This window comes from Lissotriton helveticus, chromosome 8, assembly GCF_964261635.1.
Source record: "Lissotriton helveticus chromosome 8, aLisHel1.1, whole genome shotgun sequence".
NCBI classification, from domain to species: domain Eukaryota; kingdom Metazoa; phylum Chordata; class Amphibia; order Caudata; family Salamandridae; genus Lissotriton; species Lissotriton helveticus.
The window spans coordinates 84,882,087-84,908,594 of record NC_136069.1 but is presented as its reverse complement, the minus strand read 5'-3'; the positions used below and the strand labels follow the sequence as shown (position 1 = coordinate 84,908,594).

At 47.9% G+C, this 26,508-nt stretch overlaps 1 long non-coding RNA gene across 1 annotated transcript in view; it reads right to left on the bottom strand.

Moving 5' to 3' along the window:
• Positions 1-24,619, bottom strand: part of LOC144771481 (uncharacterized) — a 404,623-nt gene extending 380,004 nt beyond the window's left edge. The window contains exon 1 of the long non-coding RNA XR_013599303.1: positions 24,553-24,619. This is a non-coding gene — a long non-coding RNA (uncharacterized LOC144771481). The remainder of the gene's footprint in view (positions 1-24,552) is intronic.
• Between the last annotated feature and the right edge of the window lie 1,889 nt (positions 24,620-26,508).

Below are 26,508 nucleotides of genomic sequence, written 5' to 3'. Positions count from 1 at the left end.
CCCTTTTTTTGAAGCCCTCACCAAATGCTCAGACCATCCCACATTTGGGATGATCAATGTCACTTGCTTCACTGGACTATTTCCCATGGGCATAGTTAACATGATTCTTTAATATATTTTTGTCATATTGTAATGTGGCACACCACAGCTGTTTACCATCCTCCACTGGTATTCGCAAACCAGACTTCAGTTTTTTCCTATGCCCGTCTAGCCTTTGCAGCTCTCACGGCTCCCGTAGCACCCGGCATCAACCCTGTCTCCAAGATTACGTTCCATCTAACCCCGCCCTACGCGGAAGCAGGTAAATTTTCTAGTCAGATTGGCGTCTTGCGCCTCCCGTGGCCCTCGATGACATTCTGGTTTCCAGGACAACGGCCCCACGTGACACCAACCGCGCCCTGCCCGGAAGCCGGCAGCCTTACTTTAATCATCCCAGGCCTACCGGCACTGGCAGCAGAGCAGCGGAAGGTAGATGTAGGTATTTGGCCTCGTCCGTCACGACATAACTGTAAGTAAAACGAACCGGTTCCACTAATTTTTTCCACTAAACCCTTCCCATCTCTTCTTTACCGATTCTGGTAAAGACCACGTTTCACGGTCATTAGCGGATCCGTCTCTCACCATCAGTTGTCTCCATGTTATTACAGAATACGTTTCACTGGGTGACGAGACTACCCCCCGCCCGCTGAAGCAATTGACATTATAATAAGAGTAAGCCTCTCCCCACCATGAATTACCTGTGTGTCTTTCAATGTTACTTGTTTGTTAGTCCTTGTGTGTCATTTCGATTTCTTAGGGCAAACTTTGCACAACGATTATCCCGACCACCATAGCGGGGTTAAAAGAATAAGAAATCGCGCCTCTATGCATCTGCAGGAATGAGCGAGATTGCAATAAATATAATAAATATAGTGCATGCAACTGAGCACGCACCTATTGATAAGCATACATGTACTGGCACAACAATAAGCCCTCCACGGGCACCCGATCAGCACGTTTAATCACGCAAAGTTTTCCTATTGACAGTGGTATGAAGCATGAAAGCACAGAGACACAGCACGACGTAACAGGCATGTAAGACTGATCACGCCTGATATTTGTTTGTTTTCTCTCTTCTCCACAGGTCTTTTGCTTTTTACTACACATGCTCAACCACTTTTGACTGAGCATCCCACCATTAGCGATTTTTGCTCATAGGTACACAAGGAACTAGGATTGGGTGTGCCTTTTAGGGGGTACATACCGTCCATTTCCTTGTTCATGGTCCTGATGAATACCTGGCACTTCCCACGTAAGGTAGAAACATGTAGACCAATACACATATAGAGATACTTTGGCCGTAACTACCCTCACAGTATCTCACCACCCTTTTTTAATATTGTCCAGTTGCTTCAAAATAAAATTCATATTTTCTGTAAGTTAAACCAGGACAATTTTTAACATCTTTTTTTGCACTTACATTCACAACCTGCTCCACTGTACTTCAGGTGTTGTAGCACACCCTGGTGACACTAGGCCACCGGGGTGGGCCCCGATGATGAAGCATGTCACCACTAGGCTGGTGAGTGAGGGTTTTTTTACAAAAGGATGAATCCTTTCCTTTTGTCAGTCAAAACACCCCATTAGGAAATCTTCTGTTTTCTTTTGGTGGTACTCCTCTTTTTGTTTAATTTACATATTCCTATATTCCAGCGAATACTAGTGTTTGGATGGTGCATTGCCATGTGATCCTCCCCTGGTGTTTCTCGATGGCCCCCCGTGTGTTTGGCAGGGGGCCTCTACTGCGGGCTGAGCAGTGTCTGAGAAGTCATTTTGTTGCAGCTCACCCCTCTCTGTGGTCGTAGCTGAGGTGGTGGGAGTATCAGCATGCGGGCCACTGGAGGGTTGTTGAGCTGGCATTTGGGCCACATGTCTGTCCCTCAGAACACCCACAAGCTGGCCCCTGAGGTCCACAAATTGGCCCATACAGGTGCCCATGGACCTCAGCAGCAGGCGGAGCTCACACAGTTCTTCAACAACCTGGCCCTGGGTTTGCTCATAAGCCCCAAGGACTCTGGCGATGGTGGCAGGGCTTTGGTCCCAGTGTCGTCCTGTATTTGTATACCAGTTGCACTCCCACCTGCCCTGCTGACCCGGACCTGTGGTATTGGCACTTGACACACCCACAAATTCTCCCTGACCTCTTCTGATTGTGTTGTGGTGTTGGTAACCTCTGAGGCAGAGAGAGTGTTGCAGGCAGCAGTGGTGATGGTAGTAGTTGAGGCCGCACAGGTCGTTGTAACAGGGTGTCAGCGCTGTTGCTGTGGTGGTGGTGGGGACAATGAGGGCCTGAGATGTGGTGCGCCCTGGCAGCCCGGATGGGCACGCTTGTTGCTCCTCATCCGAGAAATGTAGGGAGTCAGCATCCGAGAGTTCATGTTCCGGTGGGGAGACTTTTTCTGTAGGTTGGTGTTCTCTTCTGCTGCAGTTGCTTGCGGATCTCCTATTGAACATAGGTCAAATGGTCATTGAAGTGCACTCCACATGCTTGGTGTTTCATGTTACATCTGTAGGCTGTCCGGAAATTGGTTAAAACCGACTCTGCCCGACAGTACCCTACCGGATGAAAATCAACTGACCCGGTTTAAACCGAGTGTCACTGATTTTCAATGCTGTTGCACCACTTGATGGAGCCAAAGCATTGCAGACCAAACTGCAATTTAGTCCCGTCTCAATGAACACTGGTGAATTTCATGGATTCAGGGGAGTCAAGTACTCGCAGGCTTAACGAGACTTTGTTGTTCTTGCACCCCTTCATTGAGCCCCTGCATACGATGTTACGTCCAGCTCACCCAAGATAAGTAGAAAGAAAATTAATAATGGATTGTGCTTGAAATGCATGCAAGGGCCAGAGCAACACCACGGGGCATATTACCAAGGGCCTTATCGCCGCTTTAGCGGGAATTTTTACCACTAAAGCGGCGATAATTTTATCGCCCTATTACCTAGCTGTCGCTAACACCAGTTGGCGACAGCTAGTAGGAGATAGCGGTCATTTAAGTGCCCACTTTGCATGTCAGCGATAATTATCGCTAATGACATGCAAAGTGGGAGTGCCAAGATGTTAGCGACTGGAAACAGTCACTAACATCTCTATCTCCTATTACAAACTTTTGATAATAATCGCACTAAGCGCGATTATCTCCAAAAGCTAACGCCTGCCCAGAGCTGTTCTTAGCCATGTTATCCAATGGTAGGTGGATAACAGGGCTAAGAGCATTTGCTCGGTAATTCATGAATATCGCTGACTTTACAGCGATATTCATGCATTTCAGACGATTTTTATTGCTTAGGAGATAAACCTTGATAATAGCAAGGCTCCTAAGCGATAAAAATCGGCGGAGCTCGGCGATATTCATATTGCCGCTAAACCAACATAGCGATAATTATCGCTAGTTGTTGGTAATATGCCCCACGTCCCCTGTCTGGCTAACATGGGGTGGGCCCTGGGGAAAGAGGCGGCACGCTCACGTTTGTTGCTTGGGTTTTTAAATGTGCTTAATGCGGCCCGAGAACAAGTGCCAGAGCAACACCAGGCCCCCTGCCTGGTGTTGCTCTGACAGGGGGCAAGGGCACCCTGTCTGGCTAACGTGGGGCAGAGGCACTGTTGTGGTCTGCCGTTTGTCTGCATGCAGCCGTACCTGATTAATTCACAGGTCTTTTAAAAGACCATGGGCCTCATTTATTAAAAGTGACGCATCGCTGCGTGAAAACAGCGATGCGTCACTTTTCACTGTGTCCTTGCGACACCAATGATGCGTCATATTAACAGTATGACGCATCATGGCGCAAGGAGTTACAGATACGTCAGTATTTCTGACGTATCTGTGTGACGCATTGCTGGAGTGTGTCACAAAAGTGACGCAACTCCAGCAATGTATCCTTTCACATGGGGCAAGCACCATGTGAAAGGGCCTGCGTCAGTCTTACGCCTGCTGTGAGGCAGGCGTAAGAAATTGGCGCATTTGTGTCCTAGAAGTGGCGCAGTGAAATCTTATAGATTTCACTGCGTCACTTCCATGACCCTTTCTTGCGTCAGAACGCCCCCCTGCATACATTATACCTGACGTAGGTATAATGTAGCGTGGGGGTTTACAAAGTGACGCATCTAGGTAGATGCGTCACTTTGTAAATATGGTGCAACAAGGTACATTTTTTCCACCGCTGGTGCGTCACAAAAAGTGACGCACCGGCGGCCTAAAAGTGACGCACAGCCTCATAAATGAGGCCCGATGGTGTTTAAGTGCATCATCAAAAAATGATGCAGTGTGTGTCGTATTGCCTCTAAACGCACATATTTGCTGTTGAATGCATGCAATATAAAAGTGTCCACGAGATAGTGCCCTTAAACCAAAATACAATATTCCAACACGTCTGTTAAATAAAAGTGCTCAACATGCACACAACTCAAGTACGATATATTATTGGTCTATAAAATTGTGCCCTTCAACCGGGGCATACGGAATACGTTGCTATCTCATTTCTTTTTAAAGTTACTGGCACATATACTCTAAAGCTTCCTGCTCAGAGCGTGCTGCCTGCTGCAAAGAGCCCTCTCCATGGGCCTCATTTATGAGAAATGACACATCGCTGCGTGAAAGCAGCGATGCGTCACTTCTCAGTGCGCACTCCTTGCATCATGATTGATGCGTCATATTTATAATATGATGCATCATGGCGCAAGGAGTTACAGATACGTCAGTATTTCTGATGTATCTGTAGGCGCAAAAGTGACGCATTGCTGGAGTGAGTCACAAAAGTGACGCAACTCCAGCAATGTGTACTTTCACATGGACAAGTCCCATGTTGTTAGAGCCTGAGTCAGTCTTACGCCTGACATGAAGCAGGCGTAAGATTTTGACGCATTAGCGGCCAAGAAATGACGCAGTGAAATCTTATAGATTTCACTGCGTCACTTCCATGACCCTTTCTTGCGTCAAAACGCCCCCCTTGCATACATTATACCTGGAGCAGGTATAATGTGGCTAAGGGGTTTACAAAGTGACGCATCTACCTAGATGCGTCACTTTGTAAATATGGCGCAACAAGGCGCATTTTTTTTGCAACTGGTGCGTCACAAAAAGTGACGCACCGGCTGCGTAAAAGTGACGCACAGCCTCATAAATGAGGTTCTGTTTACTTAACAAGGCTTTGTTCTTGCATCCCTTCATAGAGCCCCTGCATACGATGTTGTGTCCAGCTTACTCAAGATAAGTAGGCAGGAAATTAATAAAGGATGGTGCTTGAAATGCGAGCAAGGGCCAGAGCAACACCAGACCCCCTGGCTGGCTAACATGGGGTGGGCACCGGGGAAAGAGGCGGCATGCTCAAGTTTGTTGCTTGGGTTTTTAAATGTGCATAATGCGGCCCTAGAGCAAGTGCCAGAGCAACACCAGGCTCCTTGTCTGACTAACGTGGGGTGGGCATCATGGAAAGAGGCGGCAAGCTCAAATTTGATGCTTGGGTTTTCAAATGTGCATAATGCTGCCTGTGAGCAAGGGCCAGACCAACACCAGGCCCCCTGCCTCTGTTGACATTTAAGCACATCAGAACAGTTTTCTAATTAATTCTCATCACTTTTTGTGCATGGATCTGAATCTGCTTATATGGAACTGTGCTTGTATTGCTTAATGCGGCCCATGAGCAATGGCCCCCTGCCTGGCTAACCTGGGGGAGAGGAGCTGTTGTGGTCTGCAGTTTGTCTGCCTGCCGCCGCACCCGATAAATTCACAGGTCTTTAAAAAGACCATTTACTCAATGAGGCTTTGTTCTTGCACCCCTTCGTAGTGCCCCTGCAAAGGGCATTCAAGCATCACCATACGATGGTGTTTAATGTTTGTATTTTACAACAGATTAAGTTCCAGCAACTGTCTTTCTCATTTCGTTCCAGATGTTATAATGCACTTTGAATCTCACAGTTTCATAGTTTTCTTGCAAGTTTTACTTGGAGCAATAACATCGTAGTAAATACTGTAATATGCAGTGCACAGCCTTTAGAAGAAAGAGCAATTTCAGTGATACATCTAATTCAGAAACAGCCATTTTCCACTGTGATTCTCTTTGATGCCAGATGATCTAAGCTTTTGAAAGATAGAAAACATAGTTGTAAAGCAACATCTGAACATAAAATATAGACAGGAGACCTTTAGCAAAAAAAAAAAGTTCTTTTAATGTTGGTCTGCCTATCTCCGCAATCCACTCTAAAACAGTAGCTTCATATATTTGCACTAGTTGAAAACAACATTTTTGAGAGACCTATTGCACAAATTATACTCAGTGTAATTCGCTTCTTTGTAATGCCTCTGTTGACATTTAAAGCAAAACCGTCCATCTGTGGAAAAATACAAACTGGGGGGGCACTACCAACCAGAATATAAGATCCTTAATTATTGCCCGGCGATGTCGCCTCTTGAACCCACAAAGAAGTTAAACTATTGAAGAGGCAGGCGCTGGAGACTGGAAGGCAGGAAACAAGGTTTTTATTCGCTCCGGAGGAGAACACAACGAAAAACGGACAGAAGGTATCGTTCTGAGGTGCTCTAACTGCATCCCTGAGGCCTGGCCTCTTATACACAAGTTTATCTCTTTATTACATGTAACACATTCTCGTTGATACTTTGATGTACGGAAAGACATCCTCAGAATCCCCCCTTCCCAGCCCGTTCCCATGCAAGGCTACAGTGGAAGTCCCCGCCCCGTTCACAACAGGTGATGATCATCGCGCAGCTGGGTATTCCGCCGATTCACGGAGTGTGCGGGTTTCGATCGGATCTCGTGGGATGGGGGGGGCTTTGATCATCTCGGGGGTCCTTTGAGGAGGGAAGCTTCCTATTGTATGGGGAGGGGCAAGAGATTGGTATCGGCAGAGCTAGGTGTCGGCCTGGGAACGGGGAAGACAAACGGGCACACGGGGAAAAGGGGTTTGCATCAAAAGGGCCGGAGGTCATGACGGGGAAGCAGGGAGGTGTCGCGCTGGGAACAGGATGAGGGCCTGGGGCAGAGCAGCGCCGAAGAGGGGTTTATGACTCAAGGCAGGTGCAAGCAGGGGGGTTGCCAGCGAAGTTAGGAGAGAGAGAGACGCGCTGGCTCTCGGCGAGAGCAGGGAAGCCATGGTGTCCAAAATGGCGGCTGTTTTACGCGCACAAAAGGTTTAAGGAGAGCAAGAGGGCGCCGATAATGTTGACGGTTTTCAGCCTAACTTTTAACAGTCCTCCCTTTTCAACATATCTAGCCAACTTGCTTACTCAATGTCAATTTTCATCAAATTCCTAACTTCGGTATCATATAATGCCCTCATATGTTCGCTTCCAATGTCCACAGTTTTGGGAAAAATACAACTCGCACATAAAGAACACATAGGTGGCAAACATTGAATTCCTAAGCATAGGCCACATATTACAACTACGGGAATCAGGATAATGGTGAGCAGTCTCCAGCCCCAGCTTTTGACGGTGTCCCAGAACCAACCACCAAGCGACCATTCTTCTTGCTCTTGGTGAACTTCCGAAGAGAGTCTGTGAAGATGTTCGATGGCTTTGTACACTGAGGGTGAGTTGTCCGGTATGTATGTACAACAGCTGGCCCCAATAATGCGGCATGCTCCTCCACGGTCCGCCAGAACCACATCTAGAACGAGGCGGTTCTGAAGAGCCACCAAACGGACCGCTTGGAGCTCGGCAGTGTTGTTGGCAAAGATGCCCGCTGTGATGTTCATGGTTGTCTCGACTGCCTGAGTCAAATGTCGGATGGCACGGCTGTTTGCCATCGGGCCCCAGAGGGGGACGAGTCCTTTCATAGCATCGAGGAACTGTGCTCCTGTTGAGTCGGCTTGCTCAACGTCTTTGGCTCGTTTTTGTCTGTGGTGATTCGCTGGGGCCACATAAGTTGGAGGAAGGACGAAGGAGATGTAGCAAGTGCCCCCCCAGCCTTTGGGGAGCCAGGTGTAGGCCTTCGTGCCACAGATGAAATACATGTTTGGGGATGACACAAAGGAAGGTGGATCCGTGGAGTCCAAAGTTCTGGTAAAGCGGCAAGCGCTGTGACCCACCAGCTGTGTCCCAAGTCCTTCTACACACATGTGGCCTGTGACGTTGATGACCGTCAGGGCCACAGTCAGAGTGGCAGCCGTTCGTTTCCGCAGATAGGAGAAGGTGGGTCTGGTTGGATTGTTGAACACCTGCATTTCGATTCGTTCTTTGGCCGGAATGTCCATTTGGATTGAGTCGCTGGGGGTCAGCGGGCAGAAGTGTGTCTTTGTCTTGTTTCGCCCGGCCCCATGAGAAGAATGTGCTGCAGCTCTGCTGGAGGTGGCATTTCCCGTATAGCTCTCTTGCAGGAGGATCAGCCAGGCAAGGCAGGAGCCGTGGACGGAGAAGGGTGAAGGGATGAATGGTATTGAATGTCCAGTGGCATGGGGTAGCAACCCACAGATCCAGCAGTTGGTGGCGTTGGTGGCGAGATTGTGCTGGTGAAGTAGCTGCACGAAAGAGTTGTTCCAAAACTCCTTTCGCCTCTCTCTTAGTTGAGGAGAGAGCGAAATTAGATAATGTTCCTTCATGGTGGTAGGCTGAGCAGTGGTTAGGAATGTTTCGTGAGCAGGTGCGTGTTCTTCCATAATCCAGAGCGTAGTCATGAGGAGAAAACAGAGGAGGATTACGATGAAGAGTGCAATTGTCTTTGAGCTATGGAGTCTGTCTGTTCTCGGATTTCTGTAGTGGGTATTTCCTGTTGTCTCAGTCGGCTTCTTGTTTGGCGCTTCCATCATCTTCTTATCTGGCGCTTCCGTCATCTTCGTCTTCAAGGTGCTCGGTAGTGGGCAGGACCACAGACTTAGTTTTAGCTTCTCTCCAGGTAACCCTTGGTAGTTTGGGTCACCGTTCTGAGATTCTTTAACCTAGTCCGTGGCCTACTTAGCCGAAGCTCCCTCCTTTCGACGCAGGAAATACCCTTCTCGAGATGGCACAGTGGGGTCAGGATGTTTTGAAAGTTCAAGTGTCTCTGTGTCAGGATAGCAGTTCAACGATGGTCGGTCCTGGTTCAGGAGCTCTTCTTGGGTGTTGACGGTGTCTGTCGTGGCCAGGGTTGGAGAGACCTTTTTGCAGTGATGGGCGTGCAGCCAGTGTTTCTTCCCCTCCACTCGAAGTGCGGTCCGAGTGGTGATCAGCACTTGCCAGGGGCCCGTCCACCGGGGTTCCAAACTCTTTGATCGCTGAAAGTTTCGGATCAGCACGAAGTCCCCCGGCTGGATGGCGTGACCCGGACCCCTGGAAGCATCGGGGATGGCCTGCTGCACCTGCTGATGAAGGACAGACAAAGTTTCAGTCAATTTGTACAGATAATCAGACATTAGGACATCCGGAACGTCATGAATGGACGTTGGTTTCGGGGCAGACCAGACGCTCATGGGTCGGCCGAAGACAACTTCATAAGGGGTTAAGTGATGTCGGGTGGGGGTAGAGCGCATCGATAGCAATGCCAATGGGAGGGCGTCTGGCCATTTCAGGCCCGTCGTAGCCACTATTTTGGCCAGTTTAAGCTTTAGTGTGGCGTTGTGTCGTTCGACAAGCCCAGCAGATTGAGGGTGGAAGACTGCGTGGAATTTCTGTTTGATACCCAGCCCATTTAGGATGAGCTGGATAACGTTGGCTACAAAGTGGGGGCCATTATCACTCCATAAAACACGACAGAGGCCATAACGGGGGAAAAACTCCTTTAACAGGACCTTTGCAGTGGCCATAGCGGTGTTGTCACGGGTTGGATATGCTTCCACCCATTTGCTAAATGCGCACACCACGACAAGTACATATTTCAGGCCTTGGCATCTGTCTAGCTGGATGTAGTCCATCTGCAGGACTTCAAATGGGTGGTTTGGGACCCCAAATCCCCCCCGGGGTACTACAGTTCCCTTCCCGGGGTTGTGTTGCAGGCATATTAAGCATTGTTGGACCAGGCGTTTGGCGGAATCTGGAATCTTGTCATTGTGCCAAACCCTGGAGACAAGTTCGATCATGGGGGCTGATCCTATGTGGGCAGGGGAGTGTGCCATGGTTAATATGGGAATCAAGTATGAATCAGGTAGCAACCATCTGTTCGTGTCTTTTGTCCGCCAGCAGCCTTCATCGTCTTTCAATCCCACCCGTGCCCATTCAGTCAATTCGTGTTGTGTGCTAGCCGTTTGTATGTCTCTAATTGTGTCCTTGGCGTCAGTCCAGTTTTCTGCTTGTGACCTGGTCACGTACATACGTGTTGTCGTTCTATTTTCAGCTGTCGTTCGGGCGGTGATGTCGGCTAGTGCATTTCCCTGTCCAATAATGTCTGTCACCTTCTTGTGTGCCTGGCATTTGATAACGGCAAGTTTGTTGGGGAGGAGGACAGCTTCGATTAAGGCGGAGACTAAATCCCCGTGCAAAATGGGTGTGCCGTGTGAGGTCAAGTATCCTCTCTCCCTCCAGAGGAGCCCAAAATGGTGAACCACCCCGAAGGCATACTGGCTGTCGGTGTAAATGTTCGCCGTGGTTCCTGTTGCCAGGATGCAGGCTCTCGTCAAAGCAATCAGTTCCGCTGCCTGGGCAGATCGCTGGGTGATGCGGGCTGTTTCTACTACAGTTCGAGCCGTGGTGACTGCATAGGCAGCGGAAGTGGTACCATCGGAGAGTTTGATGCAAGAACCGTCCACCCACAACTCCCCGTCGGGGTCAGGGAAAGCTGTGTCTCTGAGATCGACCCTACTCCTGGTCTGTTCGTCCGTAAGAGTCACGCAGTCATGTACGGGGTGCACATTGGGGTCGTTCTCTGGCAAGGGTAACAGAGTTGCTGGGTTCAGTGTGGTGCATCTTTTCAGGGTGATGTGGGGGGCAAGCAAGGTTAGTTCGTATCCAGTCAGTCGTGCACTCGTCAGATGTTGCGTCTTGGTTTGGTTCAGGAGGGTGTCGACTGCATGGGGTACCAGTACCGTGAGGGAATTCGAGAGTACAATCCCCTCACTCTGTCGGATAGAGACTGCAGCAGCAGCTACAGCTCGAAGGCAGGCAGGCAAGGCTCTGGCGACAGGGTCAAGAGTGGCAGAGAAGTAAGCGCACGGTCGTTGCTTAGGACCGATGGCCTGGGTCAGGACAGATAAAGCGCACCCCTCCCTTTCGTGAGTGTAAAGGGAGAAGGGCTTTCTGTAATCAGGGGTACCCAGGACAGGGGCTGAGCAAAGGGCATCTCGTAGTTCTGTGAAGGAAGTTTGACACTCAGGAGTCCAAGGGAGTGGGAAAGGGACGTCTTTGTTTAGGAGAGAGAGCAGTGGTTTTACAACGAGGCTGAAGTTTGGCAACCATTGTCGGCAGAAGGAGGTGAGGCCTAATAGGGAGCGAACCTGCTTCTGGGTTTTAGGGACAGGGGTGTCTAGAATGGTCTGGATTCGATCAGGGGTGAGTTTCCGTCCATCTTTGGACAGAAGGTGACCCAGGTAAGTGACAGACTTGCAACTTCTTCTTGGAGACCTTGTGGCCATTTTCCGCAAGGAAGTGCAAGAGTTGAATGGTGGCGGTAACCGCTAGAGGGGTGGTGTCGGCTGCCAAAAGGATGTCATCGACATATTGTACCAACACCACCCCGTCGGGTAACCGGACTTGGTCTAGTTGCCTTTTGAGGGCCTGGCTGTAGATGCTAGGGCTCTCCGTGTAGCCTTGAGGGGCTCGGCAAAACCTATATGAGCGGGATTTTAGGGTAAAGCCGAAGAGATATCGGCTGTCTGGGTGGATGGGGATGGAGAAGAATGCGTTCTTGAGGTCGATGACGGAAAAGGTGGTGGCAGTGGATGGAATCAAGGTCAGGATGGTGGTGATGTCTGAGACCACAGGGTACTGGGGTACCACCACTTTGTTGATCTCTCGGAGGTCGATGATGAAACGGTATGCTTTCTCATCTCCCTCTCCCTGCTTCTTGATAATGGGCAAGATAGGGCTGTTGCAAACGTTGCTAACCACTTCCTCTACCACTCCTGCGTCTATCAGTGACTGGATAATCATTACCAATGCCTTCTCGCCCTCTGGCGATATCCGATATTGTGGGAGTTTTGGGAGTGTTGCGTCTGGTCGGACAGTAATGTGCACTGGGTCAATTAACATACGCCCTACGTCCGAATCCGCTTTGGCCCACAGATACGGAGGTAGGGTGTCAAGCAGGGACGCGTCGACGTCGGTGATGGAAAACATGTGTCGGGGGGAACAATGTTTAAGCAGAACGGGGTTGTCGTAAAGAAACACTCGAACTCCATCTTGAGAACACCTAATCGTCGCTCGGAAGTGTTTCAGTAAGTCAAGTCCCATAATGGCGTCAGGGCTATTGGAGGAAAGCAAGAACGTGGTGTCGGTGGTGTTGTTTTCTACGTCAAAGAGAATCGGGGCAGACAAAGGGTTGGTGGAGGGCGTTCCATCGAAACCTGTCGATGTTATGAGTGAGCCAGACAAGGGTGCCCTTGGAATCAGTCGTTTAGATAACGCACTACGTGTTGCGCCAGTGTCTACCAGAAATGGAGACTTGGTACCCAGGACCTTAGCAGTGACATAAGGGCCCTGCTGGTCAACATAGAGCTCGACTGGATCCCTCCCTCGCCCTTGGCTGTCCTATGCAAAGGTGTGAGTGTCGTCATAGTCAGATTGTTGATATTGGTTCTGTCTGGGTCGATCGAACGTATTCGGTCTGCTTGATCTGTCATTAGTCGCGTCATTTGGGGGCCCTCGTTGTGGTCCCTTAGGTCTCGGTCCGTTTGCTACATCCCTGGGGTCTCTGTTCCTGATCATTTCCAGGAGAACTGGGCACTGGGATTTCCAATGGCCAGTCCCTTTGCAGAAAGCGCACTGGTCATCTCTAAGGTCTGTGCGTCCACTGTAGGGAGTCAGAGTGCGGTCCTGGGGAAATGCAGTCTTAGGGACGTTTGTCTGGTAGTTTCCCCGGTATTGGTCTCGTCCTATAGTCACCCCTTGCAGTTTGGCAATCATCACCCTCTCTTTTAAGTCTTTCTTCTTTTTCTCTGTCGCCCTATCGTTTTCATTTTTCTGATGCTCATAATATTGGGCCATTTGGAGAATCGCTGTAGGTTTGGAGGCTGCCCAACTACTCTCGCTGGCCTGTAGTTTCTGGGAGATGTCCAATGATAGGCCCTTAACATAATTCTGGACAAACAGATGGTGTCCGGTTGCAGTGGTCATGTCCTGGCCGCTGTAATCGGAGAACACCGTTTCAAACCGGGAGAAGTATTCCGATACATCCTCCTGGGGTTTTTGGCGACAGGCTGTTACTATCGACCAGTCCACTTTCTTTTCTGGGACTTGGGTTTTTAATTTCTCTACAATTTTATCTGGGAGGTCTAGAATGGATTTCAACGGCTTTTGTCCTGGTCCCCGTTGTTTGTCCAGTTCATCGAGTTGTGACCAGGTATGTCCAAACAGCTCAAGGTGGTCGACTTTCCGGATTTGCTTCCACACATCAGCTGGTAGACATAACCCGAAGAACAAGTCGATGTCAGCCAGGGTCATGATAGTTGAACCCAGGGCTGTCCCCAATTCAGTATAGAAGGCAGTGGGGTTTTTACGTAGGTCGGGTAGAGATTTCCGGAATGTCAGTATCTCTTGCCGGTCCCATGGCTGGTAGACCCAGTTGTACACTACCCTTCCCTTCGCATCTTGGTTGTTTGCATCATCGTGAGTCCCTGTACCTCGAGGGGGAACCCAGTAAGGGGCAGCCTCACGTATCGGCATCATGGTGTTAGATTGCTCGGTTGGTGGTTCGGTCACTACGGGGGCCGCGGATTTAGATCCCGGCTTTCGTTCAGTGAGGTGGCGGAAAACCTCAAGCGTACGCGTAAGGAGGTCCGACACATCACACTCGCCCTCATCCCCGATATCGACCTTCCGGTACAGAGTCCTTAGGCTCTCGGGACCTTTGTCTCGATATCGGTCCTCGTATGCATTCAAGACATGATAACACAGTCGTACGGTAAAATGTCGTCTGTGACTCCCTGTATACGAGCTGAACATATCTGTGATGTACTCTTCATCATCTTTCCTTTCTACCAGTGTCCTTGCTATTTTGTCGATCCCCGCTCGCTCATCTTTGTCTAGCCTGTTTGTTCTTGCAAGGCCAGCCCCTCGAGTCTCATGCTCGTCTAACGTTGTCGTTGATGCGGGTTTTAATACAAGGGGTTCGGCTGGCACAGAGGCCATTGGGGCCGACGCTGTGGCGGTACCTTCGTTTGTACCTGGGGGTGGCGCGTGCTGCGCCAAGGGTTGAGAAGGGGCATATGGAGGGGGCATGTAGATGATAGGGGGACCTAACAGCAGGTCCTCATTGGCTTGTCGTTTCGAGGGTAAATCAGGGTAGAGCATGGAGGGGGTTCTAACCGGACACTGGCTTGGCGTTTCCCTTTCTAGTTTCTGTTTAGCTTTCTCTCTTTCCTCTATCTCCTTTTTTAGTTTCTGAGCAGCTAGGTGGGCTGCTTTTTGCAGCTCTTTTTCCAACCTACTCTCAGTTTTCTTTTTACGCTGTTCAGTTTCTTTTCGCCACATGCCGAAGCTATCAAGCATAGTAGGTGTTGTCTTGTTTTTACCTAGGGCAGTTTCTAGCGTTTTTATTTTATCATCATCGAAGGATCCTATCAGGGGCCATTGACTTTCTTGACTCTGTTTTGTATATTTATGCCATAGTTTACTATAGGCAATAGCGGTCAATCCATGCTTCATGAACATGTCCTTATTAGGGGTGCCTTCCAGTGGGGCTGGATGGTCCATCTCTAATAAGCGGTCCGGGCTAAACAGGCTACTAATCAGTGGGGAGAAGACAGACATGACGGCTCGTAACGAGGGACTAAAAAGTCAGCACTGCCTATCTTATCACTAGGTGCAAAGACTAGACAGAATATTTCTATTCTACGTTGTTTGCAGGCAGTGAATACCTCATGGATCACAATAACCAAAGACCAATAAATAACAATGGGGAGAATGAGTAGGTCCGCAAAGATCTGCGTTACCTACCTTTTTCACTATCTGCAAAAAGGGTGGTCTCTTCCCTGTTTGCAGACAGGGAATCTCCAGGAAACAATAATTTTGCGAACAACAGTTCAGTTTCAAGCAATTATAGGGTGGGGGAGAAAAAAATAAGCACGGCTGCTACCCTACCTATCCTCCACTGCTTGCAAAGAGAGAGACCTTTGTTTCTCCGTTTGCAGACAGTGAATCCCTCATAGATCAAGATAACAAAAGACCGATAAATAACAATGGGGAGAATGAGTAGGTCCGCAAAGATCTGCGTTACCTACCCTTTTCACTATCTGCAAAAAGGGTGGTCTCTTCCCTGTTTGCAGACAGGGAATCTCCAGGAAACAATAGTTTGTGAACAACAGCTCAGTTTCAGGTGATTATTGAGTGGGGGAGAAAAATAAGCACGGTTGTCTGCCCTACCTATCCTCCACTGCTTGCAAAGAGAGAGCCTGTTGTTTCTCCGTTTGCAGACAGTGAATCTCCAAATAAACAAAAAGAGCAATACTAGTATTTAACAAACAAGCAATCAAGCAATTTTTTCGCAATTTGTCGTGGTAACACGACCTTACCCGGACCGCATGGACAGTTTCCTGACTTCCGAATCCAGCGCCCGATCGTCCTCTCTTCTTCGTTATCCTCGCGGCACTCCTGATGGTTCCCAGTCAGGACCGTAGATCACTCGAGAGAGGTCTGTTCGGAACCAGTGAAGTTCGGATGATCGGCTGTCAGACGAGGGTCTATCGGACAGACGCGTTCCCGATCGTTGCAGTCGTTCACTTTGTCGTCAGGACCTCTCCCACTGGATCCATGGGTCGCTGATGGGCCCCACGCTTGGGACGCCAATTGTGGAAAAATACAAACTGGGGGGGCACTACCAACCAGAATATAAGATCCTTAATTATTGCCCGGCGATGTCACCTCTTGAACCCACAAAGAAGTTAAACTATTGAAGAGGCAGGCGCTGGAGACTGGAAGGCAGGAAACAAGGTTTTTATTCGCTCCGGAGGAGAACACAACGAAAAACGGACAGAAGGTATCGTTCTGAGGTGCTCTAACTGCATCCCTGAGGCCTGGCCTCTTATACACAAGTTTATCTCTTTATTACATGTAACACATTCTCGTTGATACTTTGATGTACGGAAAGACATCCTCAGAATCCCCCCTTCCCAGCCCGTTCCCATGCAAGGCTACAGTGGAAGTCCCCGCCCCGTTCACAACAGGTGATGATCATCGCGCAGCTGGGTATTCCGCCGATTCACGGAGTGTGCGGGTTTCGATCGGATCTCGTGGGATGGGGGGGGCTTTGATCATCTCGGGGGTCCTTTGAGGAGGGAAGCTTCCTATTGTATGGGGAGGGGCAAGAGATTGGTATCGGCAGAGCTAGGTGTCGGCCTGGGAACGGGGAAGACAAACGGGCACACGGGGAAAAGGGGTTTGCATCAAAAGGGCCGGAGGTCATGACGGGGAAGCAGGGAGGTGTCGCGCTGGGAACAGGATGAGGGCCTGGGGCAGAGCAGCGCCGAAGAGGGGTTTATGACTCAAGGCAGGTGCAAGCAGGGGGGTTGCCAGCGAAGTTAGGAGAGAGAGAGACGCGCTGGCTCTCGGCGAGAGCAGGGAAGCCATGGTGTCCAAAATGGCGGCTGTTTTACGCGCACAAAAGGTTTAAGGAGAGCAAGAGGGCGCCGATAATGTTGACGGTTTTCAGCCTAACTTTTAACACATCATCTCCTTTGGTTTTGCTTTGTTCGCCCTAAGTTGTCAGGGTATGCCCAGACGTGGGTCCCTTGCTCGCTTTGCCACTGGATTCAAGATAGCCTGGCTGATGAGGGTTATGAACCTGAAACCGGTCCCAGGATGCTTGTTTCTGGTCCAGAGAAGACATGGCTTGGCAGTTTAGGCTGGACTTTTCCCATGAGGCACAGGGTCAGACTGATTTGCATATGGCCCTGTCTGAACTGGGGTGAGCGAAGTGAGCTAAAGAATGATGATGGATTAAACCCAGATTAGTTGACTGGAGGTGAGTGCTTAAAATGTTCCACCCTGCGTCCATCATCCTCTTTGGTTTTGCTTTGTTTGCCCTAAGTTGGCAGGATATGCCCAGACGTGGGTCCCTTGCTCACTTTGCCCCTGGATTCAAGATAGCCTGGCTGATGAGGGCTATGAACCCAAAACCGGTTCCTGGATGTTTGTTTCCACTCCAATGAAGACATGGCTTGGTAGTTTGGGCTGTACTGTTCCCATGAGGCACAACATCAGACTGATTTGCATATGGCCATGTCTGAACTGGGGTGGTGGAGTGAGCTAAAGAATGATGATGGATTAATTCCATATCAATTGACTGGGGTGAGTGCTACCAATGTTCAACACTCCGTCCATCATCCCCTTTGGTTTGGCCCCTTTGTTTTTGCTCTGTTGACATTTAAGGGCATTAAAATAATTTACTAATTAATTCTCATTATTTTCGTGCATGGATCTGAATCTGCTTATATGAAAATGTTTCAGCACACAAGAAATGACCCCAGTAAACTACGTTAGAAAATGTGATAGCTGAAATAGCAAACCAGTTATCATTCTTTTACAAAACATGTTTTTGTAATGATACTGCAATGGTAAGGTATCAACTTCACAAACTCAAACACTTATAGCATAGACTCTTCCATAAATCTTGAAAATAACAGCAGGAGAGGATGTAGTCTAATGGTGAGGGCGGTCAAACTCAAATCTGGCGAACGGGGTTGAGTTTCGGCAATGACACTCAACATCCTGTGATTCTGGGCAAATCACGTAATCTACCCGTCCCTAACAAAAATGAATGTGCCCTTGTGTAACACTTCAGGTCGAGTTAGCACTATAGAAATCTCCGAGGGGAAAAAAAACAGCAGTGAAAATCAGCCTAGCTTTCCTTAGAGCGTGCCATCATGCTACGTGATTTGTTAGGAGTGCCCAAAACCATGAACATGTCACCCAGCGCTCACTTTCTTCAAATGACAACACATTGATTCTAAATGAACTATGAGAACTGTGGGGCATATTATCAACAAATAGCGATATTTATCTCTAAGTAGGCTTAGCGGCAATTTTTTACCGCCGCGCATCACCGGTTTTTATCGCTGAGATAACGTGCTATTAGCAACGTTCATCTCAAAAGCGATAAAATTCCCAGCGATTGCGGCAAAATCCTGAATTTCGCTGACAATACAGCGATATCCACGCATTATCGTTAACATGGTCTTAGCCATTATATCAACCTCCCATTGGATATAATGGCTAAGAACAGGTCTGAGCAGGCGTTAGTTTTTGGAGATATTCGTGCTTAGCTTGAACATTTCCATCGCTACGCCTGCCTTACTAATAGGCGATAGCGAGGTTAGCGACTGCTTTCAGTCGCTAACAGGTTGGGAACGCCCACTTTGCATGTCATTAGCAATAAATATCGTTACAGGCAAAGCGGACCCCAAACTGCTCGCTATCGCCTAAAAGCTGTCACTAACTGCTGTTAGCGACAGCTTGTGAATAGAGCGATAGAATTATCGCCGCTTAGCGGACGAAAACGGCCGCTAAAGCGTCAATAATTGCCTACCGCCAATATGCCCCTTTGACTGTTAATAGTGGCACGTTTTACATTTAACACCTCTTACATCTATGTGTTCCCAAGTTCACACATCGTGACACTGACCATAAATTCTTAATGGCTGCTTGTTGTTCTTCCACTTAGCTCAGTCTCTCGGGCGCCCCGGTCACCACCACAGACCCGACCCCAGGTTTGCTCCTATCTTTTTTCCATTCAAACATGATGGCGATGTATGTTGTGGCTCTTGTCTGTCAGTGGAGTGCAATGGTGTTATGTTAAGAGTCTATAAAGCACCACTTATATGCCTCCCCGATGCTGTTTTTAGAGTGTGAGATAGATCTAAAAGTACTTGTTTTTGTTGCTAATCACAGGCGCTGTTTACATGCAAACCCTGTGCTAGGTTTCACTTCACTAGAGCACACGCTGCATTCCCCCACACACAGTGCTGCTATTGACACACCTCACTAAGCACTAAGGGCCTCATTTATGAGGCTGTGCGTCACTTTTACACCGCCGGTGCGTCACTTTTTGTGACGCACAAGTGGCGTAAAAAATGCGCCTTGTTGCACCATATTTACAAAGTGACGCATCTAGGTAGATGCTTCACTTTGTAAACCCCCTGCGCTACATTATACCTACTCCAGGTGTAATGTATGCAAGGGGGGCGTATTGATGCAAGGAAGGGTCGTAGAAGAGACGCAGTAAAATCTATGAGATTTCACTGCATCACTTTTAGGACGCCGTTGCGTCAAAATCTTGCGCCTGCCTCACAGCAGGCGTAAGACTGACGCAGGCCCTTTCACATGGGGCTTGCCCCATGTGAAAGAACGCATTGCTGGAGTTGCCTCACTTTTGTGACACACTCCAGCAATGCGTCACTTTTGCGCTTACAGATACGTCAGAAAAACTGACGTATCTGTAACTCCTTGCGACATTAAATATGACGCATCAGGAATGTCGCAAGGAGTGCGCACTGAGAAATGATGCATCGCTGCTTTCACGCAGCGATGCGTCATTTCTCATAAATGAGGACCTAAGAGCACCCCATCCCCTCCCTGCTCCATTAAGGAGCCCTGCCCCTCCCTTTGTTGGCCTCGCTCTGCTTTTACTTCCGCTCTTTTCTTTTTTTTAACACCTTCATACAGACAGCAGGCGCCACAAAAGCGGCTGCTTTGATGTTCTAGTTCTCACGTGCAACTGCCACAAATCCAAACTTTTGACCAAGTTTCTGCTTTAGCAATGGTCTTCTGCTCCTGTAAAAATCTGCCTATCAGGATTAGTCATTTATGACTGCAGCACGCCAAAGTTTCATTTGACTGTGCAGCGCTTCGAAACAGACTCTAGCAAAGGCAATAGTTTTGGGCTATATAAAGTACTATTTATAGATTTTTGTATTTTATTTATTACATATGTCACAACAGTAAAAAAGGGAAATAAAAAACATGCCACCACCCAAATGTGCAATCCGTGTGCATGTAAAGAAAATGTTTTTGTTAATAATCATAGCTTTAATAGAGAAGTTACTTTGCTTACTAGTGGGCAGGTATAGAAACTCTTTTTAGGTTTGGCGCACCTCGTATGTGCCTCTGAGAGGCTCTCAGTGTGCTGTCTAAACCTCAATGTTATATGTAAGCTGGATTTATCAGTGCTTGTTTTCAAAGTCCATACTCGAGATCAATGGAACCTAAAGACTGCAATGCCACTGACGGCCAACAGAGGTCCTCTGAGGGGTTACATCGTCACGTTAGCGCTGCGGCTCCACCTATACCAATGAGAATAACAGCCTGATTCATCAAGCCGAATTGCGCTCGCAAAGGGCGAGATTCTGAGAATCTGGCCCTTTGCGAGCGCAATTTTTGCATTTGGGATTCATCATCCCAAATGCAAAAATCGGTAATTGCTAATTCGCTAAATTGCGAGGAATTACATTTAAGGAATCTCTATTTGAGATTCCTTAAATGCAATTCATCAACCATTTTTAAATTGCTAATTCGCAATTTCGGGCCGCTATTTACCGAGAGGTCAGACCTCTCGGTAAATAGCAAAAACTTAGAAAAATGCTTTTAAAAGCATTGTTCTAAGTTGCATGTTGCACACACAGCGCAACACCTGTTTCAATTTGCATTTAAGGGGTGCTACAGGGTGTCCTTTGGACACCCCTGGCACCCTTTAAATCGCTATCTTATTTGCGAGTAGCAAATTGCTAATCGCAAATAAGGAATACTCCCCATTCATTCCTATGGGCCTTTTGGCCCATAGGAATGAATGGGGAGTTATTCCTTATTTGCGATTAGCAATTTGCTGCTCGCAAATAAGGAATGTGTAGGAATCGCTATTTATTTAGCAATTCCTACATGAATACCGTTTTGCGAGTCCTTAATAGCGATTCGCTATGAATCGCTATTAGGTGCTCGCAAAACGGCCCGTTGATGAATAAGGCTGTAAGACTTTGTTGAATTATTTGCGAGTAGAGCCCAGGGGACCATGAGTAACGAAAGCACGTTTAGAGGCGCTAGACAGAAACAATGTTCTGGATCACGGGTAGTTTATGGAGACACAATCGAAATATTTATGTTTGTTGGAGTACGCTAAATCACATTACACTAACGGGCACATGCATCAACGATAATTGCATTCGCAAGCGGCGTGAATCGCAATTTTCGGCCGTTTGCGAATGAAATTATCAAAAATGCAAAGCATCATGTTTTTCGCAATTTTAGGAATCGCGATTTCTAAAATTGCGATTGCATTTCAGACATCGCAATTTCAGATTTCTGAAATGCAATGCATGAACATTTTTAAATAGCGAATTTTCAATTTGGAAGGGGTAAATTAGCATGAGGTTGAACCTCGTGCTAATTTACCGAAAACCTTGAAAGTGCATCGCAAATTGCAAATTGAAAAATGCCTTCCCATTGATTGGGAAGGGTTTTCTTTAATTGTGATTCACAATGAATCACAATTAAGGATATATACCGAATCTCCATGAATAATGCGAAGTAATCATGCATGTGGTCTGATATATATTCATGCATTGTCTGATGCATGTGGATGTACGACTCACATACTTATACGTCTCATTATGATTGTACCATAGTATCTGATCTCATTAGCATAGAGATCATTCGAAAATTAAAGTAGACATATACGTTATCAGAGCCACACAAAGTGCAACTGACAATGAAATAAGTTACTTGATCATTCGAAGAAAGGCGCATATGACAAGAATGCTCTATATTGCTTTACATCAGACAATTAGGGCGGCATCACCCTATAGTCCTTCAGTGTAACCAAAAGAATCAGCTCCTATGTTACAAAATAGTTTTAGAATTAATGTCCAATAATTATCGATAATGGTCTTTTGGGGGCGGTGACAGTCCTATGCTAAAATTGATGCATTATGGGTATGCCGGATTTATCATCTCTCCTATACCATGGTCTCATTGGAGATTTCCTTCCGATTAAAGCCTGCAATTCTACTGACTGCCAACAGCGGGCCGCGCTCGGGTTTACATTGTCATCCCTGCTCCCAGGCTAACTTCGAACTTTGCCTCATTAGACAGCTGTGACGTCTCCTCTGGAGCCCCGCCCACTCTAGGGGAGGCCGAACCTCCAGCCCAGGGAGCCAGCTGCTAAGATCCCCTGCCCCATCCATGCACAGGGTGCCAGGAAAGGGGGCTGGCTGCATTAATGGTCAAAATGGCCGTTGCCCTCCCACCTTTTGTGAGTAAAAAGAGGAGGATAAGAACTAACACTGGGGGGCATATTATCAAGGGCCTTAATTCATTTGTTAGCGACCTTTTCCGGTTGCTAACGCATGAATTAATTATCGCCCTATTATCAATGCCTCGCTAAGTCCGTTAGCGTCGCGTTTCCTACGTTATTCTTTGCCCCCACGCTGGGGGCGAGGAATAATGCTAATGAGATACAGGGTGGGCGTTCCCACGTCCAACCACATGTAAAATGTGGTTGGAGGCAGGATTGCCGTATTCACAAGGCAGGCCTTGGGAGAAGGAGACCCACGATAAACGCGTCTATCGCAGGGCTCCCGACGCCTGCTTTTAGTACGTGTTAGGCATTGCTAACATGAAGGGGTGGATCATAAAGCTGAATCCACCCCCCCATATTATCAAGGCATACATTAGCGCGTGAAAACAGCGCCTGTTTTCACGCGGTAATGCGACCTATCGACGATTTCACATCACCTGTTGGCTTTAGCATTGAGAATACGCTGCTAACAGGCGATGTGAAATCGGCGATAGATTTTTCCACGTTATCAAAGCTGTGCAATATGTTTTGCACAGCGTTGATAATATGCCCCTGGAAGCATAAAATAAAATTTACCCTGGAAAAGTGTTTGATTCTTTGGGGCGTATTCTCAAGGATTTATCGCCGAGTTATCAGCACTTATCGCAGCCAAAGTGGCAATAATTTTATTGCCCCATTCACAAGCAGGTGCTAACAGCTGAAATCACCAGTTTAAATGCGATAGCAACCTCAAAAAACATTGCCACAGATAACCCAGGCAACTATCGCTAAAAGATGCAGTGTAGGCGTTCCCGTGCAAAAAGCAGCGACAACACCACTCCGCAATATTCCCAACGACCAGCCAGTTCGGTGATAAGGTCCCAAAACAGGTGATAAGTCGCGTTAGCAGCAGGGATTTAATACCTGCTCTGACTTTGTGTAAAGTCGCATGACAACCTGCACCAGAAAAGGGAGCCCAGCCCAGAGCTACACCTGAAGAACAACAGATGCCATGGAGATACTGAACATGTAGCCTGGAGCCCCTAGAGGGCCACAACACCCACCGCCACCAACCCCATGGACCCCCCATCTCCCCCGGGCACCCCACCTGCCCCATGGACAAAGATATGTTACATCAACTCCACAAATTCATGCACAAAACAATTCGCCTGACGTCGCACAATTACAACAATCAGCATGCGTTTGTGTTCAGAAAAAGGAAAATCACTCATTCATATTTGAATCATGAGACAAAACATTTCATTCAAAAAAATTCAAAACAACTATTATAAAGAGTCATGGCGGGTCTTCTCAGGACAATTTGTAGATTTGTAGATTTGTAGATGCAAGACAAAATTCTAGATAAAAATGTGTGTCCTGCGCTCATCAAAGAACAGAGGGGCATATTATCAAGGGGGTTTATCTCCGCTTTTTTGGCTTTAAAAGCCAAGAAAGCGGAGATAAAATTATCTCCCTATTACCAAGCTGTCGCTAACACCAGTTAGCGACAGCTAGTAGGAGATAGCGACCATCTTGGGCCCCACTTTGCATGTCAGTGATATTTATCACTAATGACATGCAAAGTGGGCGTGCCAAGATGTTAGCGACTGGAAACAGTCGCTAACATCGCTATCTCCTATTACCAACTTTTGGAGATATTCGCGCTAAGCGCGAATATCTCAAAAAGCTAACACCTGCCCTGAGCAGTTCTTAGCCATGTTATCCAATGGGAGGTGGATAACATGGCTAAGAGCGTTAGCTCGGTAATGCATGAATATCGCTGACTTTTCAGCGATATTCATGCATTGTGGCCGTTTTTTATCGCATTTGCGATAAACCTTGGTAATACCAAGGTTTATCTGCGATAAAAATCGCCGCAGCTCAGCGGTAAATTTTTGTCTCTAACCAAGCAATAGCGATAATTATCGCTATTGCTTGGTAATATGCCCCAGAGAGAGTGAGCGAAAGAGAGAGATAGAGAGAGCGAGAGAAAGAGGGAAAGAGAGGAAGAGAGAGAGAGAAAGAAGGAGAGAGAAGAAGAGAGAAAGAGGGAGAGAGAGAGAAAGACGGAAAGAGAGGGAGAGAGATAGAGAGAAAGAGAGGGAGAGAGACAGTGAAAAGAAGAAAGAGAGAGAGAGTGCCGACACTGCGGACCCAGGCCTCACTGCTCACCTGCTGCCACCTGTGTGTCTCCAACCACGTTCCGGTATACTCTGCGGTCCACCAGGTCCCGTATCTGAAACAGAGTTCAGATTTATGAATGGCAGAGTCCATATAATTGCACATGCCATCATCGCTTACACACCCCTGCGCACACAGGCTGCTGCAGACCAACCCCTCCCGCAGCACAGCGGTGACTGCTCGCCCCTGCACAAATAGGCTGCTGCAACCCAGCTCCTCCCGCCGCCCAGTGGTGACTGCCAGCCCCTGCGCACCCAGGCCTCACTGCTCACCTTCTGCCACCGGCGTGTCTCTACGAGGGCTCACCACCTGCCAGTGCCAGCTCCAAGCCCGGTGCCCGCGAACATGGGACCCTACACATCATGCAGCCCCCCTCAGCAGGCCACCAGGCCACACACTTGATTCTGGGTCTTGATTTTGCTATGGTATTGATCATATCAGTGCACACTGCATCATCGCAGGCTGTACACCCGCTCACCCCTTTAGGTGCCACTAACTCTATGACCCACGAGGCAACGCCACGTGCCGCTAGGACAGCACTGCCTGCTGGCTCAGGCCTACACTGCGGTCTAGCAGGCCTCACATAAATCATCACCAGTCTGGACCGCCAGGACGGGGCATCATCGCAGGCTGCACACGCGCTCAGCACTTAAGGTGCTCTGTCATAGTATGAAAGCCTCACATAAATGCAACGCAGGAAAGGAAGAAAAACTAAAATGGCAAACTCACCCAACCTGAGTGAGATAAAATCTTGCGCACCTCAAGATGCCAGTATGGGTATCCCACGTTGAATTTTGAAACAAATAAAAGGTGCCAGCCCAGTTAAATTAAACGCTGCTGCTCACAAAATGCTTGTTCATAACACTAACACAGCCATGAAAGATGCCAGGTTTCTGTAAATGACTGAAAGATACCAGTTGAAGTAAAGTAGAATCTGGCATGTATAGGTTAAATCTGAAAAGATGTAAGTACGTAATGAAGGAAAACACTCCAAGCAAGCTGTAGAGATAGCAGACAGCGAAAAAGTACAGGACTTGCCAAGCTTGAGAGAAGTGAAAACTGGCATGCCCGAGTTGAGGCTGACCGGTGTCAAAAGGTCACTGGTGGGGTTGGGGCTGGCAAGTAGTAACAGGTGGATGTAACTTGCTTGGGTTCTTTGATGTAGTTGCAGTAAATTTGAAGGACATCTAACAAGGGCTTCAATTGGAATTCCATAGAGCATATTTTCAAGCCCATTATCGCTGTTTTAGCTGCAGTTTTCTGCCGCTAAAGCGGCGATAATTTTATCACCTTTCTTGATAATACGCCCCTAAGTACCGGTCAAGACTAGATGTGGAGCACAACCTGAGGATAGCAGTAGCAAAAATCCATCCACAGATTGACCGTCTCTGTGGCGAAAAACAGGCACACCCATCACATTAATGTTAGTGGTGTTATTATCAATCTATGTCAAATCATGTGTTATATATGTAAAACACAGCTTCATAGTAAAAGATATGTGCGCACATTTCATCTTGGAAAATTGTGATTTGAACTGTGTTATAAGCCTATGTCATTTAACCACACCCACTCACAAACCTGCAGTTTACTAAACACTCTTATTGTGTTTAACATTATTTGCCAGATATGGCCCGTGAGATGCGGGTGGCAGTTGATTATTTAGTGTACCAGATTCCAGATATTTCTGTCTGGAGGTGAGGGGGCCCAGACAAGTAAAAAAATTTAGCTGGGGGGCTCAGCCTACAAAAGTTTGAAGACCTCTGGCCTATAGGCATCCAGGAATTGATGTAGGGATTTTTCCACGTCTTCTATCTGTTCCACCGCGATGCTTAGAGCCCGGTTGAGCGTCCTCATGAACCGCTCCACCTCGCCATACGCTTGCAGCCACTATGTGGGGATTTTCGGTGTCGAATGGCTTTCCCCTCCTAGTATTCTTGAAATTCTCGC